Source organism: Mycteria americana, chromosome 9 (genome assembly GCF_035582795.1).
Source record: "Mycteria americana isolate JAX WOST 10 ecotype Jacksonville Zoo and Gardens chromosome 9, USCA_MyAme_1.0, whole genome shotgun sequence".
NCBI lineage: Eukaryota > Metazoa > Chordata > Aves > Ciconiiformes > Ciconiidae > Mycteria > Mycteria americana.
Window position 1 is genome coordinate 25,339,788 of NC_134373.1, and position 15,209 is coordinate 25,354,996.

General features: G+C 37.1%; 1 long non-coding RNA gene across 1 annotated transcript; it reads right to left on the minus strand.

Moving 5' to 3' along the window:
• Positions 1 to 4,762: 4,762 nt before the first annotated feature.
• Positions 4,763 to 12,557, minus strand: LOC142414622 (uncharacterized). The gene is made up of 3 exons (XR_012777137.1): positions 12,158 to 12,557; positions 4,947 to 5,098; positions 4,763 to 4,866 (listed from the first exon to the last, which is right to left on the minus strand). It is a non-coding gene; the product is annotated as an uncharacterized LOC142414622 (long non-coding RNA).
• Between the last annotated feature and the right edge of the window lie 2,652 nt (positions 12,558 to 15,209).

The following is a 15,209-nucleotide window of genomic DNA, read 5'->3' on the forward strand; positions in this document are numbered from 1 at the left end:
GTCTCAGTACCACCAGATTCCTTGCTCCAGATTTTCTTCCCTATTTACCTCCATACGCTGCCTGGTATTCTGCCTGCATTTCAGTCCTGCAACTTCTTGTGCACATTGTGAGTGCCAACAGGACAGTCTTGGAGAAAGCAGCTCATCTTACAAAGTTACTTTTCCCTGAGGATCCCTCTCCTGCTGTGTGCCCAGCTCAATTCATACAATTCTCAGCCCATTCCCTAAATGCACGTGAGTTACCTCAAATGAAGAGGGCAACCAGGAGCAGGCTCCGTGGATTTCTTGAGTGACCGCTTCTCTCAGACAATCCTGGAGCACATAGGATTCAACTTGGGTGGATGTGCTTGCAATGCATATGCAATAAAGCTGGTATTTGTACTCTGAATATAGTGCACACAGTAAGCGTGTCAGACATGCTTAATTGCTTGTATGGGAGCGGCTGCACTGTGCAGCTCCCTGATACTAAAAGGAGCTAGCAACAAGAAGGTTGCCATAGCGCTTCTGAAATACTCTATATTGTTTTAGCTGAATAACTTCTTTATCTTAGGGAAACTTTAATTCTGTTAAGAAATATAAGCTGAGGTTTCCTTTTATGCACCTAACTGTTTATTTAAATTAGTGAAATGATTCATTTTAAATGCCCTCATCTGTGGTTACACAGTAAACACTTATATTAGTAGCAGTGTGTACAGGACATGAGAATCAAGAGAGAACACAGAGAAGACCATCAGGAAAAAGAACTTCCTATGACATGTCAGGGAAGGTATGCTCTACTTCTGAAGAAAATTAATTTCCCTTCGTAAATTGGTAAGGCTTCCTATATTCTGTGTTCTGAACATATACTCTCTGAATATCTTATGTTGCCAGTGGTCCTTTATGCAAGCATCCCTGCATTAATCCTAAATGCTGCTCGCGTATAGCCAAGCACTACATGATAACTAAACATTTTGTTTCCGATAGTACCCTTTTAATGAGTTGCAGGTGCCACAGACTTCAGGTTCCCTATAGTGCTTTATTGCTTACTAGATGCAGTAAAACAGTTGGCACACTGTAAATTATCAAGTGATAATTATATTCATGGCCTCAATACAAGAAGAAAATCCTCTGTTAACAACATATTTCTTCCAAAATGTGGTAATGAGATGTGTTGCACCTCCTAAGAAGAGCTTGCAGGGTGACTCTCTATTTAGAATACTGCAATCACAGTTCTATTTTCGGCCAGCATCTCTACGGTCAGGATGGAGAGTGACTCTGTACTCCCAAACGTGTGTTTCTCATTCACTATACTCTTCAATTTTTACTCATCCACTAAAAGAAAGTAGTTCTGTGGTTAAAATTGGAAAGATGTTATATTTATTTACCAGGAAGGTATCAATGTGAATTTTTCATATGATCTGATTTTAAAAGGTTAAGCTGTGAGCTACAATAACCTGATGGCTTAGCCAACGTATTCTAGTATTTTTCCACTGTTCCAAATGTCTCCTGTATGTGAACACTCCATGACAGCCACATCTCAAATGGTAATAGTGTCTCTGAATAGCATAGGATGCTTCCTATCTCTAATAAGCTCCTTTAATATACCAGTCATATAATGATGCTCATCAGTACAAATTACCACTGCAAGGTCAATGAATGTTAATATGTTTCCTGCAACAGAACCTTGAAGAATAATATAACCCCCTCCTCCTCTCTCACTAAGATAATTCCAGGCTGAGTACTGTCCTACTGCAAAATAAATTAAGGAATACTGGAGTGTATGGTGATGCCGACCATGATTTTGTAAAAAAACAATGTCATCTTAGAATTCTCCTCAAGTGCTATAATAATTATTACTTTTTAATGGTTTGTATTAATCTCTCAAAATTCTGTGATAACTGTAAACAACTAGAATATTTAGGGAGCAATATTCACACAAGATTTAATTTATATAATTTCAGTTTTAATGTTTGCAATCTTCCTCCAGGCTGCAAAGCTCTACACAAGCAAATGGGCACATGGAGTATATGTAATACACGCCGTGAGAGAGCTGCAATAAATTCTGGCTTGATCATTAAAGAATTCAGGGGTTTTTTTTTATAAATTCTATTCTTTTTTTTTGTGAAACAACTGTTTATTTTATCACTTTTTAAACAAATTATATGATGTCTTGTTATTTCTTAGGTATTTTTTGTTGCTTTTTGGAAAAATATAGATGTACACTGAAACTGAAGGTTAGTCATTCCATATGCAGGCACTAATTCAAGAAAAATTTAAAGCTGTATTTTGGTGCATCCCTGTTTAGGAGAGTATGTGAAAAACTAAGAATAAGTTCTGAACAGGAGCCTCAAGCAGATTAATTTTAGTATATGAATCTTTAATTCAGTATTGTCACCAAAAGTTGTTTAGCAAAGAAAAAAGGTTTTCTGAAGATTCTGTTCTGTTTTCTTTCACAGCTAACTTAGCCACCTGTCATATTTGTAGCAGATAATTAATTTCAGAGCATACAATTAGTCTAGCTAAGAATAGTCTTTGCAGCATACTACCTTCTTATTATTTCTTTATCATGCTTCCCAGCCCATTGACTCATTACTTCTCAGCTACTACATTTACATTTTACTCTTGAGTGAATCCACAAAATAATAAAACGATAAGATAACAGACTGACACTGCTCATTATGTATTGTAATAACCATAATAAGAGGGATAATCATATCACGCTTATATTTTACGCATACTTCATTGCCTTAAACTCTGGCCTGTACTCATTGATGATTTTGGTTTTTTCTTGGTGTTTGCTAGAAGAATTTAATATTAAACAAAAAATATATTAAACCGTAATGGACAATTTATTGGAAAATGTAAGGGTAAACCCAGGATAAAAAGTTATTTGAAAAACACTTCTAAAAAGAATGTCTGTAATTAAAAAGATATTTCATCATTAAGATGATAGACAAATTAATAAAAATCTGTTGTTCTTTATAGCATATATTACAGTTAAAAAGGGACTATCATGAGAACAAAAATGCATAAACCATAGTGTACTGCTTTTTGCCCAATACATAATTCATACATGCAAATGTTCTGCAGATATTTCACTATAAATATAATTAATTGCTGCAGATTCACAGATGAGGCTGTGTGACTGTGCATGCACACATTGCCAGACACACTCATTTATGTTGATTTCAGGGTAGAGACTCCTGTGACAAGCATAATAGGTAAAAAGGGAAAAAAATCAGCATTTAGAGACACACAGTCATGCAATATCTATGCAGACAATTCCTTACAGAAATGACAGCATCCACCAAGAAACTGATGAAAGTGGCCTGAGGTAAATAAGGAAAGGTCTCTCATACTAATAAATACATGTACCACGTAATATTGCATACATTAGCATACCGCAGTTTAGTTGAATTTATTCCATTGTCACTCAGCAATTATCTCTTTATGCTGTTGCTGATTATAACTATAGGGAAAACATTGAAAATGTGGGGAAAAAAACTTTTAATGATTATATTTGTTAACAGCTTTGCAAGGTAGAAGCTTTGTTGCTTTTGTTATTGAAGCTTTTGTTATAAAAAGCTACAGAAAAGTTTACAGATGGTCTTGCAAAATGGGGAATTCAGGTTGATAAACATAAACATAGGGGTCATTTGGAAAATGCCAAGCAGGGAGGAGCTATTCGGCTTTGAAGGAGGGAATCAGACACACGAGATGATCTAATATGCCTCTCTCTTTTCTATTCTATATGATTTCATACTGATAACACAAAGCAGCTGTTGGCACCAAGTAAAATAAATTATGTGGCAAATAGATTTTGCTGTTATTTCATAATCTCAGTATCAACATTGTAAATATTTAATCATATTTTTGCTAAAAAGTCAGTAAGACCATGCACCGAGAAAGAGATTGTTCATTTCTATCTGGATTTTCAAATTCCTATCTAACATTGCATAAAAAAAGAAAAGAAAATTAGGAGATTGCATTTAGTGACTTATTTCCTACAGCATAGTCAGGTGTAAAGGATATGCTCTGAAATTTCATTACAATTCTATCATCAATTTACATATCTGATCAAACTCCAAACAAGATATGATTTTGAGTTCATACTCAATCAAAATAAACACCTTGATTTTTAAAAGTCTGATCACCAAAGGCTTCCAATGCCTCCAGTAGGAAATCAGTTAATCCCTTTTGAATACCAATGCATTCTCATAAATAATTAGAGATCATACGTTACTATCTAGATTCTAACAAAAATCCAAATTTATATCGGTGTCTAAAAATTGATGCCCTAATAGATTCCTAGGGTAGATTTTTTTTAATTTTTATGATTGCTGTGCTCTGTCTTGTCCATTTCTGGGACAGAAAGTTTACAAGAATTCTCAGATTTATGACGTCACTAGACTTCTACAGTCTTCGGATAATTCCTTCAGCCTTCCTTTCTAGACCTTTTCTAATTAATTTGATGGCTATATTTAATGTCTTAGAATTATCTTGTTTATTATACTTGGAGATAGGTTTGGTAGATCAGCATAAGCTTCAGTTCCTTCTGTTTTGCTATTACCCAGTAAATACCTGTTCCAAACACATTTGGTTTTTCATGGTTTATATCTGGTTCAACTTGATTTAAATTTTCAAGTCTTAGAGATGGCGCATAAGTTTCTGAATCTAGGCATTCCCACACATAAAAAAAATCTGTCACTTTTGAAAATCCAGTTGATTTTCACATCAAATCAAGTCAAGAGGGAACTGGAAAAAGTGAATTTATGATGTTTACCTACTAGTTTGGAGGGGTCTCCATGCCCAATGTGCTGTGCAGAAGAATGCATAAATATTTGTAGACGAATGGGAATTCTGATAAGTAGAAAAGCCGAAAAGCAACTGAAGAAGAAAATTAAGAAAGAGTTACTTCAGTAAAGGCTTCAAATACTTCAAATACTTATGAATATTAGTCAACTCACTTTTTATTGTGTGATTTAAAGTCATAACCGTTATTCACTTGGGTTATCTTGTCTGGATAGGAAGGGAAAAAGCTTCTCATTTGTTTGTTTGCTTTTTGTCTTTTCTTCTTCCTGTTTTTACTTGGCCATTTTTTAATATTCCAAGATTTTGACTGAGTCAGTGAACCAACAGAGAGAAGAAACACAAATATGAATTAGGTGAAGTAGCTCAGTATGAATAAGAAAAGTAAATGGCCAAGATAAAAAGTTCACAGGTTGAAATTTCCTTTCAAAATTGAGTACTTGCTATTGGCAGATAATAGCAATTGACATGAGTCCATAAATGATGGAACAGGACAAAAAAACCCCACCCAACCTAAGCTAGTCACAAATTGTTTTCAGTAAAGAATCTGTTTTCTTTCTTCCTGATGAGTTTGAATAACCACTATTTTCTTGAGTGACTTCTCTAAGTACGGAAGTTAACCACTGGAAATGCCTCAATTTTTATTGTTTTCTATACAATATTTATACTATTTGTGTTGTCTTGCTTGATTGTTTCTCTGGTTTATGAGGTTATTGATATTGTCTGCATCTTTAGCAGCTTAAGCACAATTTCCCAAAAGTAAATGGGACACAGAGTCAGTGAATCTGCTCTGCTTACACCGACATTTCTGACACAGTATCTTTTAGAAGAAAATCCCTGGTTTTGTGAATTGTTACTTAAAGGCAAAAAAGACTTTCAATCATTTCCCCATAGTCCATACATCATAAATTGTACCAAAAAACCATCCAAAACAAATCTCAATTTTTGCTGACAAATCAATGTAAAAATTTTTTCAGGTTCTCTTCTTCAATCTGACTCCCTGAAAGAAAGGGGGAAAAAAATCTTCAAAGTTTCCAGTGAAATCAAAACCTACCCATTATTCTTCAATACTCAAAAGCTTATTGCAAGTGAATATGTGCGGGAACATTTTTTGTCCAGCAGCTTCTCTGTTCTTGCTATAAAAAGTTGCTTACTATAATCTTTCCTTACAAATTAACACCTGCAGGCTTTTCTTGTATATCCTCTGAAAAGCTGTAATACTTGCTCTTCTGCCTTTTCCAAGCTCGCAGAATTTGTAGATTAGTATCCTACTCATTATCTCAAAAGGTTTCTTAAGAACTGTTTAATTATTCCCATCTTGTCATCTATTTTTTTCAGCTCTTTAATTGTCTCCAAAAAACCCATCCTACATGTAAGTTAGAATGATCTTTCTCTTGCGAAAATGCTAGTGTTAGAAAACAATCATAACTCCATCCTGCCTTTGATTATAGTTTATTCTTCTTTGGTCACTGCAGATGTCATTAAGATTCCAAGAGATCACTTGTTCTTAATAAACACCATAACTAAGATACTGCAGCTAGGAATCTTAGCAAAGAGTTGAGTGAATGGGCAGAAAGATAGATCTGCTTTTCTTTAAGAAGAGATCTTTTTCTAATTGGGGGTTCATCAATTTGCTCTGTCAAAGAGAGTTACTGTAGAGCAGCCAATGGAGACATGGAGAGATTTTCCTCAGGAGGCACGAATGCTTGGAGAACCCAGAGCAGACACGAGAAGAAATGGCAGATTTAGCAAAGATTCACTAATCTAAATCCTAGATCCTATCCAGAGAGATGCTAAAACTAACTTGTTCACAAAGTATAAATTTTCTTCAGTTTGACTTCATCAATTTAGCTTGTTGCTGTGTTATGCTGAAGCTGAGCTATTCCACTGAATTAAAATATTGGTGGTAACTAGCCACAGAGGTTCATTGTTGTAAGATTGCTCTATAGAAGACCTATCTTTGAATATATAAAAAATAATTCATAGTATCACTATTCACATATAAGAATTTATCATCCTAATAGGTAGGTTCAGTAAAGTTATACTACTATTGTTTTATAATATGCCTGCGTTATCATGGACCCATCACAAACTCAAAGGACAATTGAGAGGATCAGCACTGATCCCATCATTCTTGGTGTTTGGTACCAATGCTGGTGAGCAACATTATCTCTGAAGAGCCTTTACACACCTTTCTAATAGTTTGGGTGTCATCAGGAAATAAAGTTCTGCAGTTGCACCATGTGTGCATACCCTAATAATTCTTGAAGATGGTGCTGAAATTGTTGAAGATTACTTGAAATTAGGCAGAAAGGCAGAAATCTCACTGGTCAAATGCCAACAGGTTTTGTGAAAATCAGATGAATAGAAAGAGGAGAAGAAAAGAGACACCAAGCAGTGCCCCCAGGAAGGGAGAGGCTGCATGATGAGCTCAGCAGTGATCAGTCCTGTTTAGCCTGTCACTAGTCAGCCAGCAGGCAAATGCTGGCTGGCCAGTAAGCACTTTCTTGACTAGAAACCACTGACTGGATATGCTGCCTCTGGCCAAAGCAGTAGTTGGAGGCAGAGGAGTGCTGTGGAGATAGTGTCAGGGAATGTGAGTGGCTGGGAACACAGTAGGAACTGGCTTTATCACAGGACTTGTGCAGTCATAAGGGATACAGAGCTGGGTAGCTGGCGAGGAGAGGTTTCCAGGGCACAAATGCACAGGAAATCAAGCTTTGGTAGTTGTGCTGTTCATGGAATACTTTGAAATTGATTTGGATTTTGTTCCAATATATGCAATAACAAATCTGCTTTGAAAAATTTCCCTGTTTTGTCCTCTTTCTTCCTCTCTCATCACTCTCAAATTCTTCCACTTTGCAGAAAGACATAGATGTTGTTGGTTTTCTTTTGTATCTATATAGAGGTCTCTGTGTAGAAGTTGATGTGGACTTCATGGCTTCAATTCTTCCTACATTAATTAATTTATATTTGGATCTCTCCCATGTATGAAAGCATTATGTGTACCTACTTTCATAGTGCAGTGTATAGCTTACTCTGCTCCACAGCCTTCAGGAAGTGCTTCACAAGGGAAATCGTCACTGCACAGTTTCTGAGGGCTGTTAGTAGAAGCAAGTGAACCAAGGACAGCTAAATAGAACATGTATTTTGCAACTTGAACAAAGAGGCAGAGGAGCTGTAATAGATTTACACCCTGTGTGTCATTCATTGTCATTTATCTTACATGTTCTGATGCAGACACACTAGCTTTAAGTTACTCTGGATTTTGCCTTCAATCAAAGCCAAAGCCAAGTACTTTTCAGCACTGAATGCTCACACACTGTTGAAAGGGCCCTCTGCAGCTCTGAAGAGAGGTCCACACCACGTAACTGTAAGGTTTTCCATCACTGAAGTGCTGTTGCAAGCTAAAAAGAAAGTACTTAGGTTTTAACAGAAATTTCTCTCTATCCTTGAGAGCATAGATACACTGCCCCTGTTCAGAAAGATTCCCATTGTGGTGGATGAGTCACTATAATTATTTCTTATACATTATCATTGAATTATGCTCGAAATTTCTAATGGGATGGTCAGGATAATGCTATGGAGAAAGACTGCCATTTCATCCTATTCCCTCTTCACCTGCTCCTATGAAGCTGCCTGGGAATATTTTTTTGTTGAAAGAAAGCACACCACAGAGCCAGCATTTTCGCCCTCCATCCATGGACTTCCCTCATCATCAGATGGAGATATTTTTTATCTCCAACAAAATGTGATGGAGACACATTCACATTAATTTTCAAAGGATGTTAGATGGAATATATGTAGATTGGTTTTTGTCTATTGTTCCCTACTTTTACCTTCCCTGTTTACCCCATCTGTTCTGTGTCTGTGTTAGTTTAGATTGTAAGCTTTTTGGAGGCAGAAATAAAACATTTTATACAAAGCATCGTCAGCGTATAGCCAATAATAATGATAACGTAGCTGGGAGATCAATTAGTTCCTTACTATTATCATTGCCTACATATTTTCCTTAAGGTATGCCTTGTAATGTACATAATTTTGTTTTTTTCACTAAGGCCATACATTTATTGCATGTTTTCTGCTAAAATATTTACAAGGCAAGTATTTCTCTGCTGTTTAACAGTTTAATACACACCACTATTGAAATTAAGGGAAACACTACTAATTGAGGATAGACTTGTTTCGGTTTAAATTTTTAAAAAGCATCATAAGTTTATGCTTGCTTTATATTCAGAGACTTCCAACACTTTCTCTCTTGTGTGTGTTTGCATTTATAATTCCTTGGGACTTCTTGGGTTTTGCTGGCACTGGAACTGGCAGCACCAAAATACCACGATAAGGGTTGTTTATGGAATGCTTCCTGCCTTACCAAAGCCAGGAAGTGCTAACACCCATACAAAAATTTCACAAGCTTCATAGTCCAAAGCTGTTCAACAAAGCTGCTGAGCTTTCTGGATGCTAACACTAACTGACCTTTTTTTTTGATGTTTGCACTGTACCTAAAACAATGCCAGTTTGTCCTCTTGAATTCTTGGCTGTCCTTGAAGACTAAAACCCTGTGCTTACTTACTCTTTCAATAGGACAACCATAGCTCACCAGCTTCTTTGCACTGCTTGTCCAATGTGTCCCATTTCATTTCGTGGACTCCAATAACGATCTCAGGAAGTCACACTTAGTTTAGACTCAGCTTGTTAAACCTTTATGGTGTGACCGATGGCAAGCCAGTTAGGATGAGGCACTATTGAGAATCTTCCACAAGTGTAAAAGAGAACTGTCTACCACGATGGTTTGGAAAGAAAAATACTTCTGCGCATCTCTTTTTTCCCTAGTTTGTACAAATAATGTACAACAAAGTAACTTCAGTTGCTGTGAGTGTATAGCTACTGAGAAAGGGACAGACATCCCAAGTAACATTTTTAAGGAAGAAATGGCTTGGGAGAATTTGGAAGTCCATGGCAAATTATTACTGTGAATACTAGTGCTGAGTATCAGCATTTATCAATAAGACTTATAAGACTCTTATTCTGACAGAGGTCTGATGGAGTTACATGATATGCAAAATGCAGGACAATCCCATATTTTAGAACAATGTTTTTTACTTTTGCATGTAAGACAAGACTTGATAGTGAGATCATTACACAACCTATCTGAGAGCACATATTGCAACTTCTTTTTATAGCCCGATAAATTAGTGTTTCATCTCTCCACCTGAGAGAGTCAGGTCCAATTTAGGTGTTTGTGAGCATGTTTAAGTGAAAAGGGAAAGAAAGGATTCATAGATGACAAACCTGCAAGGGAAAACAGTTCTTTCTCAATAAGCCTCTGCCCCCATTCCCACCTTTTCACTTACAAGAAAGCAAACTCTAGAACTGAGAGCAAAAGAGCCCGATGGTATTCTTCCTGGAGGAGGGAGTCATTACAGCCACACAGGAGAATATAAGAGCCAAGTGACACAGAGGAAAGAAAATAACTTTTTCCACCCTGTGTGGGCTAGGTGCACAAATTAGAAGCCTGCAGCTTGCTGGGATCCTGTGCTCTTTTTTCTTGGTAGTCATTCTATTCCCAGAGGGACGGAGTCCCAAGTCTATTACATCAGCTTCCTCTTTATGAGTAAACTCTTTACAAGTTGTCTGCTTAGGGAGTTTTTCTATATGAAAGTGGTACCTTATTCACTTACTTTTTTCATAAATTGCAAGCATCTATATTTTTTAGACCTAAAGAACCTTAGTGTAGGTGACCCCATATCTCTGATCCCTCAATGATTTAAACTAACCTAATAGGAATGGAGTTAAGGGAAAGGATCAGAGATGGGGAGATAAACAGGGGCAGGGATAGCAGCATATAAACAGTTGTGGGAGTAAAAATAATTGGGTGACTATGACACCCATGAAAAGGACTATTCATAAGAATTGGATCATCAGACACAAGTCAAGGCCAAATGACCTACCAGTGTCAAAAGATGTGTAATGCTTACTTTTTAGCAACAAAATAAATGTTCTTCATGAGAAGATATGATCCTTCCTAAGCAATGTTCTCAGCTTCCTGAATGTACAAAGTGAAGGAAAAATTGAGACATAAAAATTGACTTCTGGATTTGAATCATGCCACGATCGAATGGTAGACTGAAGAAAGGTCATTATCAAGGTCTTGCCTGTGAACAGCTATATGAGCAACTGTGACTGAAGCCACGTCTTTTCTTTTGATAAACTGAAGAGGCTGAGCTCCAACATGAAGTCAAGTAAGAGCATTCTTCATGTAAACATGTAATCCTTTGTAATTTTAACTCCACTTTGTTTTGAAAAAAGGCTCCTCCCTGTTTGGAGGCCTCTCAAGTCCATGGTCTTAGACCAGACCCCCTTGTCTGAGTTGAAGATGTCCACGTCTATTTATGTCTACAAGAATACCCATACACGCACACACACAAATGTGCTCACGTGCTCCCAGCTGAATTGGTGCATATATACATTTTGCAAAAGGACTCCATATTGAGGATGTGCTCTTTTAGGAGCATCTTCACCTCTAGTATCCTATTGAGAAATTAGTTTAAATCTCTATCTTACTATATCCTGCTTAGAATGTACTGTAATTGGAAAGAAAGAAAAAATGGTATTTAGAAATCAAAAAAGAAGAAATCGAAAGAATAAAGCAGCCTATCCACTGATTTTAGAATCTACATTTTAAAAAGAGATTTTTTTTCCTCATTTTTTCATTTTTTGGCAGAAGCTTTGACTGGTAACAAGAATCTGTGCATCATACTAAAAACTTACATCCCTGTTTAAAAGCTTGTATAAATATATCATAAGATATACAATGAATTTGCATTAGTCCTGTTAAATACTCATGTAAATATATTATTAACAATGATTAATTTTGGTTATTTTAATTATTCACTTTTTCAGTTCTCTCAGATTAATTTTACTTCCTTTGTGGGTGTTCTGAATACCTAATTGGATTCTGAGATGGGGAACGTGTTCAGGGCTTGTCAGAAAATACACAATCAATAGTCAAAGAAACTTCTAAAATGTATGATATTCAGTAACAGAGATTAAAACAAATAATATGAAAGAAAAATGTGAAAAGGTAGAAGGGCTGAATAGGAATCCAGTATGTCAGCTTCTTTTCAACATGGTATGCTGTCTTTTTCTTTTTAAATACAGACAAGAAAAGAGGAACAAAGTTTATTTTATTTAACATGCAGAGATGATGTTGTAATAAGCTTTAACTTGTTATTAATAAAACCATCATCATGGTGGTATGTGGAAAGGCCAAAATCTGGAAGGACTTATAGAAAACATTAACTAACGGAGCTAATGCTGAGCCAGGCAATGTGCGGTACCGTGAGACCTCCTACAAGGTGTTACGTACCTCCAGCGGGAGATGATCTCCCTCAGCACGAATCCCTTGGGAATGAGGCGCATGCAGCGCTTTGCAGCATCAAACACTTCACATGTCAAAACTGGAATCAAACTTGTTGCAGTGGTGTTCCTCTGGGTATATCAGCGATGGCATCGCTTGGGAGAGGGCTTTTGCCGTTACTAAGTTTCCTGTATTTCTTAAATCAAAACGACACACCTTTTGACACGGGCACGTGTTGCGCAGCTACATCCCCCTGGGCCCGGAGCGAGCTCTTTTTGCGGCCTAGCCAGCTGCAAGAGGCGGCCGAGGCGAGGATGACCAGGCGGCACTGTTACCCGCCGCCGCCACCACCCGCCCCGGGCCGCCCCCGCACGCAGGGCCGCGGCTGCCGGCCTGCCCGAAGGGGCTGTTGCCTGGTCACCTTGGCCTGTGACGAAGGAGGGGGAGTCCTCCCAGCTCCGCCTGTGATGACATGTTTTTAACCTTGCTGTGTTCTTTCTCCAAATGCATCAGCAAATACTGCGAGCTGGGAACGTCCACTCTCGGGACTGCAGAATGGCACTGCGATGCCAGCCTAGCTTTCCTGCACAGAAGGTATGGAACTGGCCCAACAGCTACAGCAGTTAGTCTCCACTTTCATACCTGACCAGAGGCGATTCCTGAAGGAGACTTTTCTTGAGGAATCAGGAACTGGTACTTGTCTGAGGTTCCAGAAAAAAAGAGATTGTCTGCACGCAGCTTTGTTACAGACACTGCTATGTCTGCCTGGCAAAACTGACCCATACACAGAATTGTATGCTGGTATTTCAAAAATTCTGTATTACAGCTGTTGTCACACATGTTCATGTTCTTTAGGTGATGCAGGGAGTCTAAGGTTGTAAATAAACTAGAAATTATAATAAACTAAAACTTTTAAAACTTTGCGAATGCCTAGCACATTTAATCAGCCAGTATAAAAATATTAAAATCCAAAACTATAAATCCTAAAGATAAAGCTTGCAAGGTTTAGAAAACACTTGCCAGTCTCTAAGTCCTCTGAGAAAAAATGATTAACATTCTTCATTGCTAGAGATGTGTTGATTACAGCTCAGACTTTGGCTTGTTTATTTACAGTTTTCTAGGTCCCCTAGGAACCTATGTTTGGAGATTTGATGTCTTTGTGCCTCCCCTAGTGAAAATGGAAGCAAAAGTGCTTTATAAACATCAAATTATGCAAAAATGAATCAAAACTCATAAAAATGATGCAATAAATACTGCTAGCATCTGATAGAAATATTATCCCACGATCAGTGAGTACTTTCTTAAGTTTCTCAGTGGATTAAAGCCCCAGAGACCAGAATTGGAAATGCAATATTTTTATTTGGGTAACTTTCCAGCAAAATAAATACACACTGGTTTATAAAGAGTTGTTGTGAAACACAAGATCTGGAAAGAATTTTAAATGCTAAGAACGTTTTGGTGTATATCTGAAATACTTTTTTGATATCACAGTGTTTCTGACATGCACAAAATCCTAAGGAAGGGAAGAACTATAGTAAAATGAGAATCGGACAGTTTTGGAAACAAGAAGGATACAAATGGTTAAATATTTGTGTGAGAATTCAAAGCTTTTATTGGTGTATTCTCTCATTTATATTAGGAACAACAAAAAACATTAAGCTGGTCCAAAACGGGAGAGCTAGCCTTGGAATCAGAAAATCCAAAATTATTTATTTTTTAATTTTTAAAATATTTTTATTTTATTTATGCTCTCTGCAACAAAATGTATGTCCTATATAATCTTGCAAAAGTCACACAGTCCCTCCACATCTCTGTCTCATGTCTGCGAATGGGCTCAAAAGATGGGTTCAGAAAAGTGTTGTGAAGAAGAATCAAAAAAATATTGTGAGAGTATCACAGTACAGTAAAAGGAGAGGATATAAACATCCTAAACGTTTCTAATTAAATAAAAAAGGGGTTGTCTTCTTAGTCCCACTAGCATGTAAATCGGCATGTCTTGAAACAGCGCAAAATGGACCCAGAAGAATCTCAATTTATCAGATGATTGACACTTTTCCACTATCAATTTTCAGAAATAAGAAAAAACTTTCTAATCTCCTAAGAAATACACCATAACTGGGAGATCTAGCTGGGCCTTGCTCTTAGTTCCACAAATTCACATCAGCATTAGCATGTCTGTGCCGAACGGAGAAAGATAAATGCAGTTGCTCAACTCTACTTTGTCAGTGTTGCATGACTTGAGAACTATTTTAGCAGGGAATGCTGGGGCTTCCACAGCAAGGTCATCAGCTGGAATGAATCACCCCAGCTCGACTGAGCATCTGGCATTTCATCTCCACGACAGAAATGGATTCAAAGCCAAGGAGGGAGCTTCCATTTTTACAGCAGATCAAGGGTGATGACACTTTAATGGTTTTTTGAATTATGCAGTAGAGACACAACACCTATTAGCTCTGACGATGTATTGAACTGTAAGTGTTAATTTGCATGTCCATGGGTCTGAGTGTCCAGCATTTACAAATAGTTTGTGATAAAGCTAAACATGATAAATTGTGAATGAAGCTCAAATACACGAACTAATTCAAAATGGCAATGTGTTGTGGTCCTTTTGTGAGAAAGGCATTTTCTCTGTGTAAAGAAAATAAACTAAAAATAGCACTGATAGGTATCTGTTGAGATATATAGTTTAAGGGTTTGGTTCGTATGGCAAAGGATTTTTAAAAATTTATTAAAATGCCTTATTCCCTGGTTCCATTAAATTACAAATTTAAGACATCAAAAATGTAGAACTTAATATTGTATACTTGATAACAGGTAAAAAAGCCTACGCTCTTTGACTTATTCATGTACTTTCTTAAGGAAATAAGGCTCACGCCATTGTTTTGCCTACTCACCTTCTCCTTCTTCATCCCTTATGCCATTATAACTTTTGAAGCCTTCAGGCAATTTCAATCAAAGGTGATGGTGGAGCAGAGGTGTCACAGATAGGATGGCCCTAAAAGTTGCATGAAAATCAGTAGCTGAGAAAAGGTGAGAAAGCTGGTGTTCTGCTTGAGAGCCC